At 36.2% G+C, this 13,291-nt stretch overlaps 1 protein-coding gene and 1 non-coding gene across 2 annotated transcripts in view; one reads left to right on the top strand and one right to left on the bottom strand.

The window, feature by feature from the left end:
* Positions 1-13,291, bottom strand: part of LOC120420560 (mucin-5AC) — a 147,789-nt gene that overhangs the window by 29,738 nt on the left and 104,760 nt on the right. The gene's annotated exons all lie outside the window — the stretch shown is intronic.
* Trnap-agg (transfer RNA proline (anticodon AGG)) lies at positions 6,887-6,958 on the top strand. Its single transcript has one exon. It is a non-coding gene; the product is annotated as a tRNA-Pro (tRNA).

The raw sequence follows: 13,291 nt of genomic DNA, 5'->3' as shown, positions 1-13,291 counted from the left end.
GCTACACAGAAAAAAATCTAAATTAAAATTTCCCGATTTTTTTTTAATTTTTTAAAATTTTAAACAATAAACCCCAACTTTTAAGCCATAGAAAAGTATGGACAAAACTTTCGCCGCTGAGTTAGTACTTTTTTTTGAAAAAATGTTTTTTTTTGTGTGTTGGAAAAAAAATATAATTTCTTGTCAATTAAATTTGCAATCGAAACGTAATTCACAGATTGTTTGTGAAGTGCACTGTTTTCAAGATATATCCACTTGAAGTTTAATTTTAACCTAAGAATGTTCGTATTTTTTATTCGAAATAGTGTCCATTATTGTTTATCCTGATTTTATTATAGAGTTTTTCAGCCAGCGCATTCCTAAAAATATTTTTTTCGAAAGGTTCAGAAAATTATAAAATAAATAAAATTATCTTATACAATTTGAACATTGAAATTCAGGTCACTGACAGAAGAAAATAAATCAAGAAATTTGATTTTTATTTATGGTACCAATATCTAATAAACTTTTCAATGTAAAAAAAGAAAAAAAAATCTGATCTTTTCGAAAAAAATATTTTAAGAATTTTTGAATCAAATCTAACATTTGAAAACTAACTTAATCCACCTATGTGGTTGGAGCCTTCCTCACAACAATGGCTGTTCACAAGTTTCATCTATTTTTTAGATCCGGCTTCCAAAAAATACATCGATATCACTTAAGTGGCCATATCTCGAGACAGGGTTGCCAGATCTTCAATGTTTTGGACTCGTTGGAAAGGTCTTTTGATAACCTAACCAACGTTGGGTCGGATGATGGATCCGGACAAAGGTTACATACATTTAAGTGAGATCCGGCTTCAAAAAAGTACATCAATATCACTTAAGTGGTCATATATCGAGACAGGGTTGCCAGATCTTCAATGTTTTGGACTCGTTGGAAAGGTCTTTTGATAACCTAATCAACGATGGGTCGGATGATGGACCCGGACATAGTTTACATACAGTTAAATGAGATCCAAATATATGTGAAAACACATTTTTATACATAACTTTTGAACTACTTATCGAAACTTCAATCTGTATAAAACTCGATCTATGGGACCCGAAACCAAGTTGAATGCAACAAGTTCGGGTCAAATCGGTTCAGCCAGTGCCGAGAAACATGAGCTAGTTTGTTGGTCACATACCTACATACACACACACATACACACACACATACACACACATACACACACATACACACACACATACACACACACATACACACAGACATTTGTTCAATTTTCGATTCTGAGTCGATAGGTATACATGAAGGTGGGTCTACGACGTTTTATACGAAGTTTATTTTTAGAGCAGGATTATAGCCTTACCTCAGTGAGGAAGGCAAAAAAGCCTAATATTGGATATTTGACCTTTTCCATAAATATGATTTAAGATTTAATCTGTTATAATTGAGTATTGTGCGTCTTCCATATAGTATGTCACGTAAAAATCAGCCAAAATTAAATTACTTTTGGGAAACTTCAGCATTTTTAAATTTAATCGTTTTCACAAAGCCAATTGAAATTCGAATAATTATTAGAACATGATTTTTGAAGAATGCTCAAAGCTTAAACACTACAATAACTTGGAAAATAATTATTCCCATATTATAATTTAGAGCTGAGTACAACCCGGACTTGATTTTCAGAAGGTCTTGCAAAAAAAAACTTCTGATAATCGAATCACAAAAAAACGTTACTTAATCCACCCTTAGGTGGTTGTTGCCTTCCTCACATTTAGAGGGTAAGGCTATGCAAAATAGATACACAAGGGCGGACCTTTCAGTTTTCTATCAACTTGATTAATTATTCATACCATCAGATTGGGTAGTCAGATCTTCATAATTCGTTGGAAAGGTCTTTTGATCACCTATCCATCGACAGGTCGCATGATAGATCCAGACAACGTTTTTATCGAAATATATGAGATCCGGCCTCTTAAAAGTGCATAAATAACACTTAAGTGCGCATAACTTTTGTTAGGAATGTCAGATCTTCAATCTTTTGAACTCGTTGGAAAGGTCTTTCAAATACCTTTCTAAAAACGACAGACGCATGGAAGAGGACCTTGGTGATTCCCATCCCAAAAATTCCTAAATCGAAGAATCCGGAGGACCACAGACCCATCAACATGTTGCCGCTGTACGAGAAGGTCTTGGAGATAATCGTGAAGGAACAACTGTTAGCGTTCATTGACCGTACTGGTGTGCTGCTGAAGGAACAATCTGGTTTTCGGAAAAATCACTCTTGTGAATCGGCGCTGAACCTGTTGCTGTTGAAGTGGAAGCAGTGTATTGAAGAAGGAAGAGTTGTTCTATCAGTCTTCGTGGATCTGAAGCGGGCCTTCGAAACCATTGACCGGACGAAACTAATAGGTGTTCTCAAGAAAAGTGGAATACGGGGCACGGTACTAAAATGGTTCAGCAGTTACCTGGAGAACCGGACGCAAGTGACAAGGTACAATAGCGCGGTGTCATCAGAAACAGCAGTCAAGCTCGGAGTACCGCAAGGAAGCGTGCTAGGCCCACTACTGTTCATACTGTACATAAACGACATTAAACAGGCACTGAGGAGAGTACAGGTGAACCTGTTCGCCGATGACATAGTTTTGTTTGTGATTGGTGACAGCTTCGACGAGTGCTTTGACATCATGAACGAAGAGCTAGTAGGATTCACGGAATGGTTGAAATGGAAGAAGCTGCAGTTGAACATCGCGAAGACGAAGTGCATGGTAGTGACGACACGGAAAACCAACGACTGCAGACGGTGTGTACAGATGGATGGAGGAGTTGTGGAGCGGGTTGAGACGATGAAGTACCTCGGAGTCATGTTGGACGAAAAGTTGAATTTCAACGAACATATTGACTATACTATTCGGAAGGCAGCACGGAAGTTTGGTGTTCTGTGTAGGATCAATCGCTACTTGACGGCAGAGACGAAAGTTCAGGTGTACAATTCGCTCATCGCTCCTCACTTTGACTATTGTTCATCGATCTTGTTTCTGGGAACACAACGACAACTGAAAAGGATGCAGGTACTACAAAGCAAAATAATGCGGCTGATACTAAAGTGTGATCGACTGACGCCTCGACGGAGCATGCTCGAATGTTTGCAATGGATGTCGGTAAAGCAAAGAATCGAGTACAATACCCTTGTGTTTGTGTATCGTATGAAAAAAAGGATGGCGCCACAATACTTGACGGAAGCCATGGTATGCGGAAGAGATATCCATGAGCATGACACTAGAGGAGCTGACGATCTCAGATTGCAGAACTGGAAAAAGGCATGCACGCAGAACTCGCTGTTTTACAAAGGATTTAAACTTTACAACCAGCTTCCAGAGAATGCAAAGGCGACAAGCAACATCAACGAGTTTAAAAGAAACTGCAAGGAGTTCGTACGGACACGGCCGTTGGAGTAGAAGTGACCCACGATGGTACTGTGAGGAAGAGCACGTTATGACGGTCGGCCATCTTCATTATCGGTACGCATTCGCATGGGATCACTTTGGGCCGCATATGATAAACCTGATCAAAAGTAACGCGAATCTGGGCGCGGTTTAACCCTATGCGCTCATATGCGAGTGGAATAGCAAATGGTTCCAATACCCTAAATTTGATGCAATCTGAGTGATGAAAGACTCTACATAGGATTTGTAAGAGCGCCTTGAGACGAGATAAGAGAGATATGGATGGGCATACACGGAAGTGGAGTAAGATTACAGGACACTCTCTAAACATGAACGAAGAATTATCGAAAGATATCTGCTCGTAAATCTTCCATACTACAAAAACTGTGTATGGGTATGAGGTGGGCCATCCAAGGAAAAAAAAAAAAAAAAAAAAAAAATGTATAACATGACGGGGTTTCTTACAAAAACCACCCTTTTTACAATCTTCCGGACTTTTGTTAGAATCATTTTTTTAGCATAACTTTTGAAGTACTTTACTAAACTTTATAATTTTCAATAGCGACTTATGGGACCCCAAGACGGATCGAATGAGACCAATACGGTCCAAATCGGTTCAGCCAGTGCCGAGATAATCCAGTGCAAATTTTTTTGATCAGCATCCCACCACACACACAGACATTTGCTCAGAATGTGATTCTGAGTCGTTAAGTATACATGAAGGTGGGTCTAGGAGGTCAAATCAAGAATTTCGGTTTTCGAGTGATTTTATAGCCTTTCCTCAGTAAGTGAGGAAGGCAAAAAAATCTTGCCTTTTTTGATCTTATGTATGGCTCATAAACTACGCTAAAATGAATTTTTAAATCAAAAATGGCGGTGATGAGATACTGAACAAAAAAAAAGGAATTTGTAATTTACGCAATTCCGAATTTCATGTTAAAAAAATCGAAAATTATTTTTATGTTAATGATTTGATTATCCGAAGTTTCATACAAACCATTGGATAATTGAACTTTGGATAATCGAATTTTGGGTTGTCGAACTTGGGATAATTGAGTTAGGACTGTATTACCAAATTTAAATAAACATTAATGAAACTTTTTTTTTAAAAAGCGATCCGAGATTTTGAGCCAGAAATGGAAACATTTGCTGATGTAGTTTTCGAGATACAGGCCTTTTGAACCAAAACAATCTATACAATTTCAGCATTTTAAAGATTATGCCTTTCGAGATAATGATGAATTTTGCTTCTTATGACTGTTAAGTATTTCTGGGCCAAGTTACAGTTGAGCAATTCTCTGAGTTTTCGGTCATTCGATTTTTTTTTGTATTTTTTAATCCGGCTGAAACTTTTTTGGTGCCTTCGGTATGCCCAAAGAAGCCAATTTGCATCATTAGTTTGTCCATATAATTTTCCATACAAATTTGGCAGCTGTCCATACAAAAATGATATGTGAAAATTCAAAAATCTGTATCTTTTGAAGGAATTTTTTGATCGAGTTGGTGTCTTCGACAAAGTTGTAGGTATGGATATGGACTACACTGAAAAAAAATGATACACGATAATAAAAATTTTGGTGATTTTTTATTTAACTTTTTGTCACTAAAATTTGATTTGCAAAAAACACTATTTTTATTTTTTTTATTTTTTGATATGTTTTAGAGGACATAAAATGCCAACTTTTCAGAAATTTCCAGAATGGGCAAAAAATCTTTGACCGAGTTATGATTTTTTGAATCAATACTGATTTTTTCAAAAAATCGAAATATCGGTCGCAAAAATTTTTCAACTTCATTTTTCGATGTAAAATCGAATTTGCAATCAAAAAGTACTTTAGTGAATTTTGGATAAAGTGCACCGTTTTCAAGTTATAGCCATTTTTAGGTAACTTTTTTGAAAATAGTCGCAGTTTTTCATTTTTTTAAATTAGTGCCCATGTTTGCCCACCTTTGAAAAAAATATTTTTGAAAAGCTGAGAAAATTCTCTATATTTTGCTTTATTGAATTTTGTTGATGCGACCCATAGTTGCTGAGATATTGCTATGCAAATGCTAAAAAACAGGAAAATTGACGTTTTCTAAGTCTCACCCAAACAACCCACCATTTTCTAATGTCGATATCTCAGCAACTATAGGTCCGATTAACAATGTTAAAACATGAAACATTCGTGAAATTTTCCGATCTTTTCGAAAAAAATATTTTCAAAAATTTAAAATCAAGACTAACATTTTAAACGGGCCAAACATTCAATATTACGCCCATTTGAATTGTTAGTCTTGATTTTAAATTTTTGAAAATATTTGTTTCGAAAAGATCGGAAAATTTCACGAATGTTTCATGTTTTAACATTGTTAATCAGACCTATAGTTGCTGAGATATCGACATTAGAAAATGGTGGGTTGTTTGGGTGAGACTTAGAAAACATCAATTTTCCTGTTTTTTAGCCTTTGCACAACATGGGCACTAATTTTAAAAAATGAAAAATTGCGACTATTTTCAAAAAAGTTACCTAAAAATGGCTATAACTTGAAAACGGTGCACTTTATCAAAATTTCACTAAAGTACTTTTTGATTGCAAATTCGATTTTACATCGAAAAATGAAGTTGAAAAATTTTTGCGACCGATATTTCGATTTTTTTTAAAAATCAGTATTGATTCAAAAAATCATAACACGGTCAAAATTTTTTTGCCCAATCTGGAAATTTCTGAAAAGTTGGCATTTTATGTCCTCTAAAACATATCATAAAATAAAAAAAATTAGAAATAGTGTTTTTTTTGCAAATCAAGTTTTAGTGACAAAAAGTTAAATAAAAAATCACCAAAATTTTTTTTACCCTGTAGCATTTTTTTCAGTGTAGTTCATATCCATACCTACAACTTTGCCGAAGACACCAACTCGATCAAAAAATTCCTTCAAAAGATACAGATTTTTGAATTTTCACATATCATTTTTGTATGAACAGCTGCCAAATTTGTATGGAAAATTATATGGACAAACTAATGATGCAAAATGGTTTCTTTGGGCATACCGAAGGCACCAAAAAAGTTTTAGCCGGATTAAAAAATACAAAAAATAAAATTAAAGAAAAACGACCGATTCCGTAGAGAACTGCTCAGTTGGTTTGCTGATGTAACCTTCTTAAACTTGGCCAAGAGATACTTGACATATGAAGCAAAATTCATCATTATCTTAAAATGCATATATATTCTTTAAAATATTGATATTGTATAGATTGTTTTGGGTTTCTTATTGAAAATCGGATGTGACATTTTAAAATGGCAAAATCTCGGATTGCATTTTTTTTCGTCATAACGGTATTTTGTGCACCGTGTGCACACAAGCTTCAATAAGTAAGTGAACGGAAAAAAGAAAAGAGCCAAGGCAAGTTGACCGAATCGGAGCTTTAAACGCAGGTGGCACAAACTCGCTTACAGCAGGCCCCGATTTCAACGGGCTCGTTGGTCTAGGGGTATGATTTTCGCTTAGGGTGCGAGAGGTCCCGGGTTCAAATCCCGGACGAGCCCACCTGATTTTTTTTAATTCAATAGTTTTTTTTATCTGATGATAATTGTTAGATTTCCGTTCAATGTACAGTAAAATTGAGATTCTCTGACCAACTACAGTTCTCAACCACATCCATACAGTAGCGCAATCCACTACCGGAATCGTTCGCCGTTGCAAGGAAATTAAATACGTCCACACTGATAACAGCAGCCAGACGGTGAGATGGAAGAATGGAAGGGGGCACTTCCGGTCTGCTAGCCGAGGGGGCTGAAATCAGAAATAAATTTGTAAAACAGAGCAAACGAACAAACGTGAGACAGATTAATTCCGAGCACGTTCGCGCACTGTGAAATTTAATCAACACGCTTATTTTTATGGCGCCGGATGACAGCTACGACTTTTATAGCACATTCTCGTGCGCGCCATAATGGCTGACGGTGGTGTTGTGCACATCAAAAGCCAAAGCCCCAATTAACGACTGCTGGTGTGTCGTGATTTTGCGTTTAATTTGATTATTTTCTAAAGTCATTCGGATCTGGTCTGGGGAAGGCTCGAAGGCATGCGGTACTTAATGGAACGTTCTGAATTATTCAAATTAAGCAACACTCGCCCGTTGATGCTCTCGAGACACATTAATGTATGGATGGATGAATGAATAGATGATGACGGTGAAGAGGAAAAGGAAGGAACTGTAATTCCAGTGTACAATGGTTTGGCGTGAGATAATCATTAAAAATTGAAGGGCACTCTTGAGGGAAGGTTCGAGACGATTCCGGACTAGACCAGAGAAATGGATGAATTTATTACGATCTATAGATAAGAGGGATTCTTTTTTTAAATTATTTTCAAATAATTAAATTTGTATTATCAATTTTTTTAAAGGAATCTTCACAATGATGTGAATTATTTCACTAACATTACAACTCAATCAAAAAACCCAAGAAAAGGCCGTTTTATCCGAACGGCAGGTTGTCCCCGATGGCGTCCACGAGCAAATTGAACATTTCTATTTCACCAGTTCTCGCTCGACGGGTTTCGCCAACTTTCCTCTGATGATGATGACGCCGCCGCCGGAAGGATGCTGTTGCTGGCATGATATTTTGTTCTTACTTTGCTGTTATAACCGTTAGCCCCGGCAGTTTTTGAAAAGGTAAGCAACGTTGTGCAGCCGAGGTACTTTAAATTGGTGGATTCAAAAATTCATTCGAGTTGTTGTAACAGTTTGACCCGGTCTATTTTTTTTCAAATAAAAAAAGAAATAAATTATAACATTTTTTTTAGGCTGTGGGTAAAATCGATGCTTTTTTTTAAATAAAAGTGTTTGTATTAGGTCCTTTTTGGTGCTGGTACCTGGTTAGGACCGAGTCGGCTTTCACACTTACATTTTTCTTAAAGTGTTCTCTGTAAGAGTAATTACAGAGATCTTGTCTGTAAATGTTAGTGGGAGGGGGCCAAAGAATCAATGGTTGTTTGCAAGTTAATTTATTTTTCCATTATAATAAGTATAAACTATAAATTCCAATACTTACTTTTTGAACTTTTTGGCAATGTGTAACAACTATGTAAGAATGTTGTTGTTGTAGTCAGATCCTTTTGATAATTGGAATTTAAGTCATTTTTCCCACATATTCCGATTTAAAATTGCCTCTTACGAAAAAATCATCGCATGATTGTTGAATATGAATAACCAGGGTCAGTGATTTATCACGATTTCACGGAGCCCGCGTAATCCGTAAATCCGGGGAGCAAACAGTTTTTCTTTTTAGCAATTCTAGCCTAAACCGAAATTTTTTAGGTACTTTTTTTCTCGACCCTCTCCGATTTCAATGAAACTTTGTAGACATGTTATCCTACGCTTATGTAAGCCATTGTTGTGTATATGGAGCCACTTTCACTCGATAATGACATTTGAGAAGGGCGTAAGTGTTTTAAATAATTTTGTATTTCGTAATTTAAATATTGCTGTATCTCGAAGCCGTTGCATCGTATCAAAAAGTTGTCCATGACAAACTTGTAGGAAGTTTGTCGGGCTCTCCGAAAAAATGCACTGAAAGAAAAAACACGCGACTTTTATGGGGTTTTTGGATTTTTAAGCTTAAAAGCCGAATTTGAAGGTGAGCCCACGATTTTTTTTCGTTCAAAATTTTTGTGAAATAAGCCTAAGATGTTACAAAAAGACTCACGAAAAATGCAGGATGGAGCAACTCTAATAAAAAAAATATGCAAATATCATTTACTAATACTGTTTTTTTGGAAAGTGCTCTAAACGTCAAAATTAAAAAAAAAAACCGAATACGAGAATCGATTTTCCATACAATTTTACATAAAAGTCTCGATATTAACCATTGTCCTAAGTCCAATCCTTGTGAAGTTACTGCGCTTTTAAAAATAACTTGTTTTTTCATGATTTAAGCCAAATTACTATCCAAGTTATGGATGATAGTCCACTGAACTACACTGAAAAAAATATTTGTTTTCAGTTACGAGGAATGCATTGTAACATTCGTCTTTTAAACTTAAAAATCCAAAAATCTCATAAAAGTGGCGTGTTTTTTTCTTTCAGTGTATTTTTTTCGAAAAGCCCGTCCATTTTTTTCAAGTTTGTCTACGACCACTTCTTGATACGAAGCAACGGCTTCGAGATACAGCAATATTTAAATTACGAAATAAAAAAATATTTAAAACACTTACGCCCTTCTCAATTGTCATTATCGAGTGAAAGTGGCTCCATATACACAAAAATGGCTTATATAAGCGTAGGATTACATGTCCACAAAGTTTCATTGAAATCGGAGAGGGTCTGGTACAATCGATTCCCTATTTGACACGGAATTGATCAACGGAAAAAGAAGTCTAATCAACTGAAATTGATTTAACATGCATTTTCCTGCGTTTAAAATCATACTTGGCATGTTTTTTTATATTTTTTTTGCCAGACTTTGGTCAGATATATTTTTTTGTCAAGGGACATTAACTTCAAAAAATATTTGCAACGGTCTTGCTGTATAGCAACAAAACACCAGTTTATGAAGGTTCAATGCTAGCTAAAAAGATTTGTATAAAAGCAGATTTTAATGTTCAGTTTCAAAATTTTAATCCGTCAGAATTTCAAAAAAAGAAATCTGAATCTTTTTTTGGAAAAGGTTCAATAAACTTTTTTTTTCTTTTTGCTTTTTGGGTGTTTTTGAAAAGCCTCACTCAATGCGGTTTCAAAAAGCACTAAAAAAGCGAAGAATATGAATTTTGTTTATTAGCTTAAAACAACATTTGGGTTTCCATGTAAAATTATCATTTATACCCAAAATATGACCAAAAATCGATTTCTCGATATTTTGGCCCAATTCTGAGGGCAGATTCAGATCCAGCGGGCAAAATTGCAAGAAAAAACATAAATTAGGACAATTCTAGAATTGCGTTAGGGTGGTCCCATATGGTTTTCCCTTGAAAATTCTCCTCTTTCAAATGCAACCTGGCGCTTAAAATTTGGCTTGCGCCTTTCCGATGTAAAAGTTTTAAATTTGCATCTTTTTTATTATTAAGCTCTAACTTTCGACCATTAAGTCCAAATTGACAAGTCAAAAAATAAAAATGTTCGTTTTTCAGAGTTCTAAAAGTGCCCCGAATATCACTTTTCTCTAAAACTTAACCCTGAATTGTCACGTCCAAAAAACTGATTTTTAAAGGTTTACCCAGATGCTTTCTATAAATTTGGTGTCTTCGATAAAGTTACTTGGATTGGATTGGGAAGGCCAACTTCTTTCTAGAAGACAAAAAAACTCCCAAAAATATTCATGTAAAGTTAGATTTTCAAAATCACCCTGATCGTGAACCACCCTAATTGTCAACCAAACCGAAAGTTACCCCTTTCCATTTGCAACAACTCTTCTCAAAACACCAAAGCTCCAAAACTTCACAATTTTTCGGAAAATCCATTTTCAACTTAATTTTGCAATCTGGACCACTGTGCAATGTATTCAATTAGGCCAATGCACGGTGGTCCAGATCGCAAAATAAAGCTTCAATTTGCCGAAAAATGAAAAAAAACCAGGTCTTTACATGAAAACCCAAAATATGACCAAAAATGGCACTTTCGGCGGGCAAAATTACGTGGAAAAACACATAATTTGACAATTTTTGAATTTCGTTAAGGTGGCCCCATACACTTTTCCCTTGAAAATTAGACATTTTCGAATGAAGATATCTCGAGTTCAAAGATGGCCTGCGGCTTTTCGAGATATTTAAGTTTTAAATTTGCATCTTTTACCTTCGAATGTCTGTAACTTTTGACCCTTAAGTCCAAATTGACACGTCAAAAAATAAAAAAAAGCCAGAAACATAACTTTTTTCTTTTAAACTGAGTTGCTACGTTCAAAAAACAGATTATTAAAGGTTTGCTCAGATGCTATTTTAAATTTGATCGTAGAAGGCGTAGATTGTGAGATAAAATGTTGGTGCCTTCGACAAAGTTGCTTGAATTGACAACCATCAAAGAGGTTGGTTCTTTATAGGCAACAAAAAGATTTTCAAACCCACCCTAATTTTTAATCAAACCAAAAGTTGTCCCTTCTCATTTGCCTCAACTCTTTTCAAGATACTTCATAACTTCACCATTTTCGGAAATTACATTTCCCACTTAAGTTTGCGATCTGGACCTCGAATGTGGGCTACATGTTCCTATTAATAAATTTCGGAGAAATTAAAAAAAGGCTTCTCAATGACTCTTACCTTCATCTACAGTTGCAACGTGTAAAAAACTGCTAAATTATCCCTCCAATTTCCTCTACAGACGTCGTCGTTCCACGTGGACAACGGAAAGTGAAAAAGGTGTAATGCAAAAAGCAAGAAAAGAAAAAAATCCCAAATGCATTTATCAGACCGTCGGTCGTCCCCACCCTCCTCCTCCCAGTCGATCTTGCTCGATATCTGGCCAAGTATTTATACGACTTTGGCACGTTCGAGCACTTCCTTCCTTCTTTTTCCCCTTCCCCATCTCCCGAACAAACCAAATAAAAGGCAACCGGCGACTGGAACACATGTTCGTATCAGCTGGTTTGGCTACATGTTCATAAATCCTCCACACAAACACACACACTCGTGCTACACTAGCAAAAGAAAGGAAGGTAAGAGAATGTCGGTGAGTTTCGTTTAGAGTGTAGAGCGTGGTGGTGGTGGGCAACTAGACCGGAAGAGCACTTCCGCAGGAGACGACTGATTGGAAATAAAAGAATGCAATTAGCACCACTGATCAAGTTGCGTTTTTTTAAAGTGAATTCACAATTCATGGTTTTTTACACTTTCAATTTGTAACAAGTACTTTTAAAAAAACAATTATAAAATAAAACAAAACAAATCCATTTTTTGACAGCCGAGCAGTGCTGCCAGTGTTTTTGTTCGTTTTCCCACAGTGTCACCCGTTGCAAGAACCACGTTCAAAGTAAAATTTACTCCAAACACTGATTGCGTCGAATGGCCTACTGCGATAACGGGGGACGTGTTTGCGGCCAAAAATGCTGTTCGACATTTATTTATCTTGGTTGCGTGTAAACTTGCAGCTTATGTTCTTTTTTCGCCACGGCGGCCATATTGGGTAAATTTGTTCGTTCTCAACTCGGCCTTTGGCCAACAAAGTGGCTGTTTTCGTTTTATTTCTTGAAGGTGGTGTGGTATGCACTCAATTGTTTCATAAAAAAAACAGATTTTCTCACATGCTAAGCCAGGGTGATGGGGGCCACACCTCCCCCACATGGGCGATTGCGTGCTGTGCCGAAGGATCGTTACGGCCAATATGTGGCCGTGGGAGATTCTTATCGGGAAAATTAAGAATAGCTATCAACCTTCAACAGTACAGGGTGGCCGAATGGAAAAGTGTTGTTTCAAAAATAACAAAGTTTGATATTGTTCGTTAAACTACAAAACAAATTAAAAGCAGCAAATTAAAATGTCGTTTTTTGTTCCGTTTAGCAAAATATGTTCTTTGAATTTTTTAATTCAAGCTTTGTTCGAATCACATTCCCCCAGTTTGTTCGGGTTGGGATCAATTCTTGGGTTTTCACACGCGCGTAGCTTGGTGGAGAGATAGATTGAATTTTTCTTTTGCAGAATGCAAAACAAAAACCTTGGGCTGAACAAAAAAAAACGAAAACACGCGTGGCTGCCGCATTTTAATGAGAAATTCTCATTCGAGCCTCTCGAGCGGTGGCCGAAGGGGATTGATTGAATGAAAGAAACGTCTGCAGGAGGATCGAGAAAAAAATGAGTGTATTTTTATTGGTTGGTTTGCTATTTATTAGGGTAAACATTTCCATTATTACGTATTTAACAGTTAAGTAGTTCTCTTTTCGCAATTTGTTTTC

This window comes from Culex pipiens, chromosome 3 (genome assembly GCF_016801865.2).
Source record: "Culex pipiens pallens isolate TS chromosome 3, TS_CPP_V2, whole genome shotgun sequence".
NCBI classification, from domain to species: Eukaryota; Metazoa; Arthropoda; class Insecta; order Diptera; family Culicidae; genus Culex; species Culex pipiens.
The sequence above is the reverse complement of the archived record's forward strand: the minus strand, read 5'-3'. Positions and strand labels throughout refer to the sequence as shown.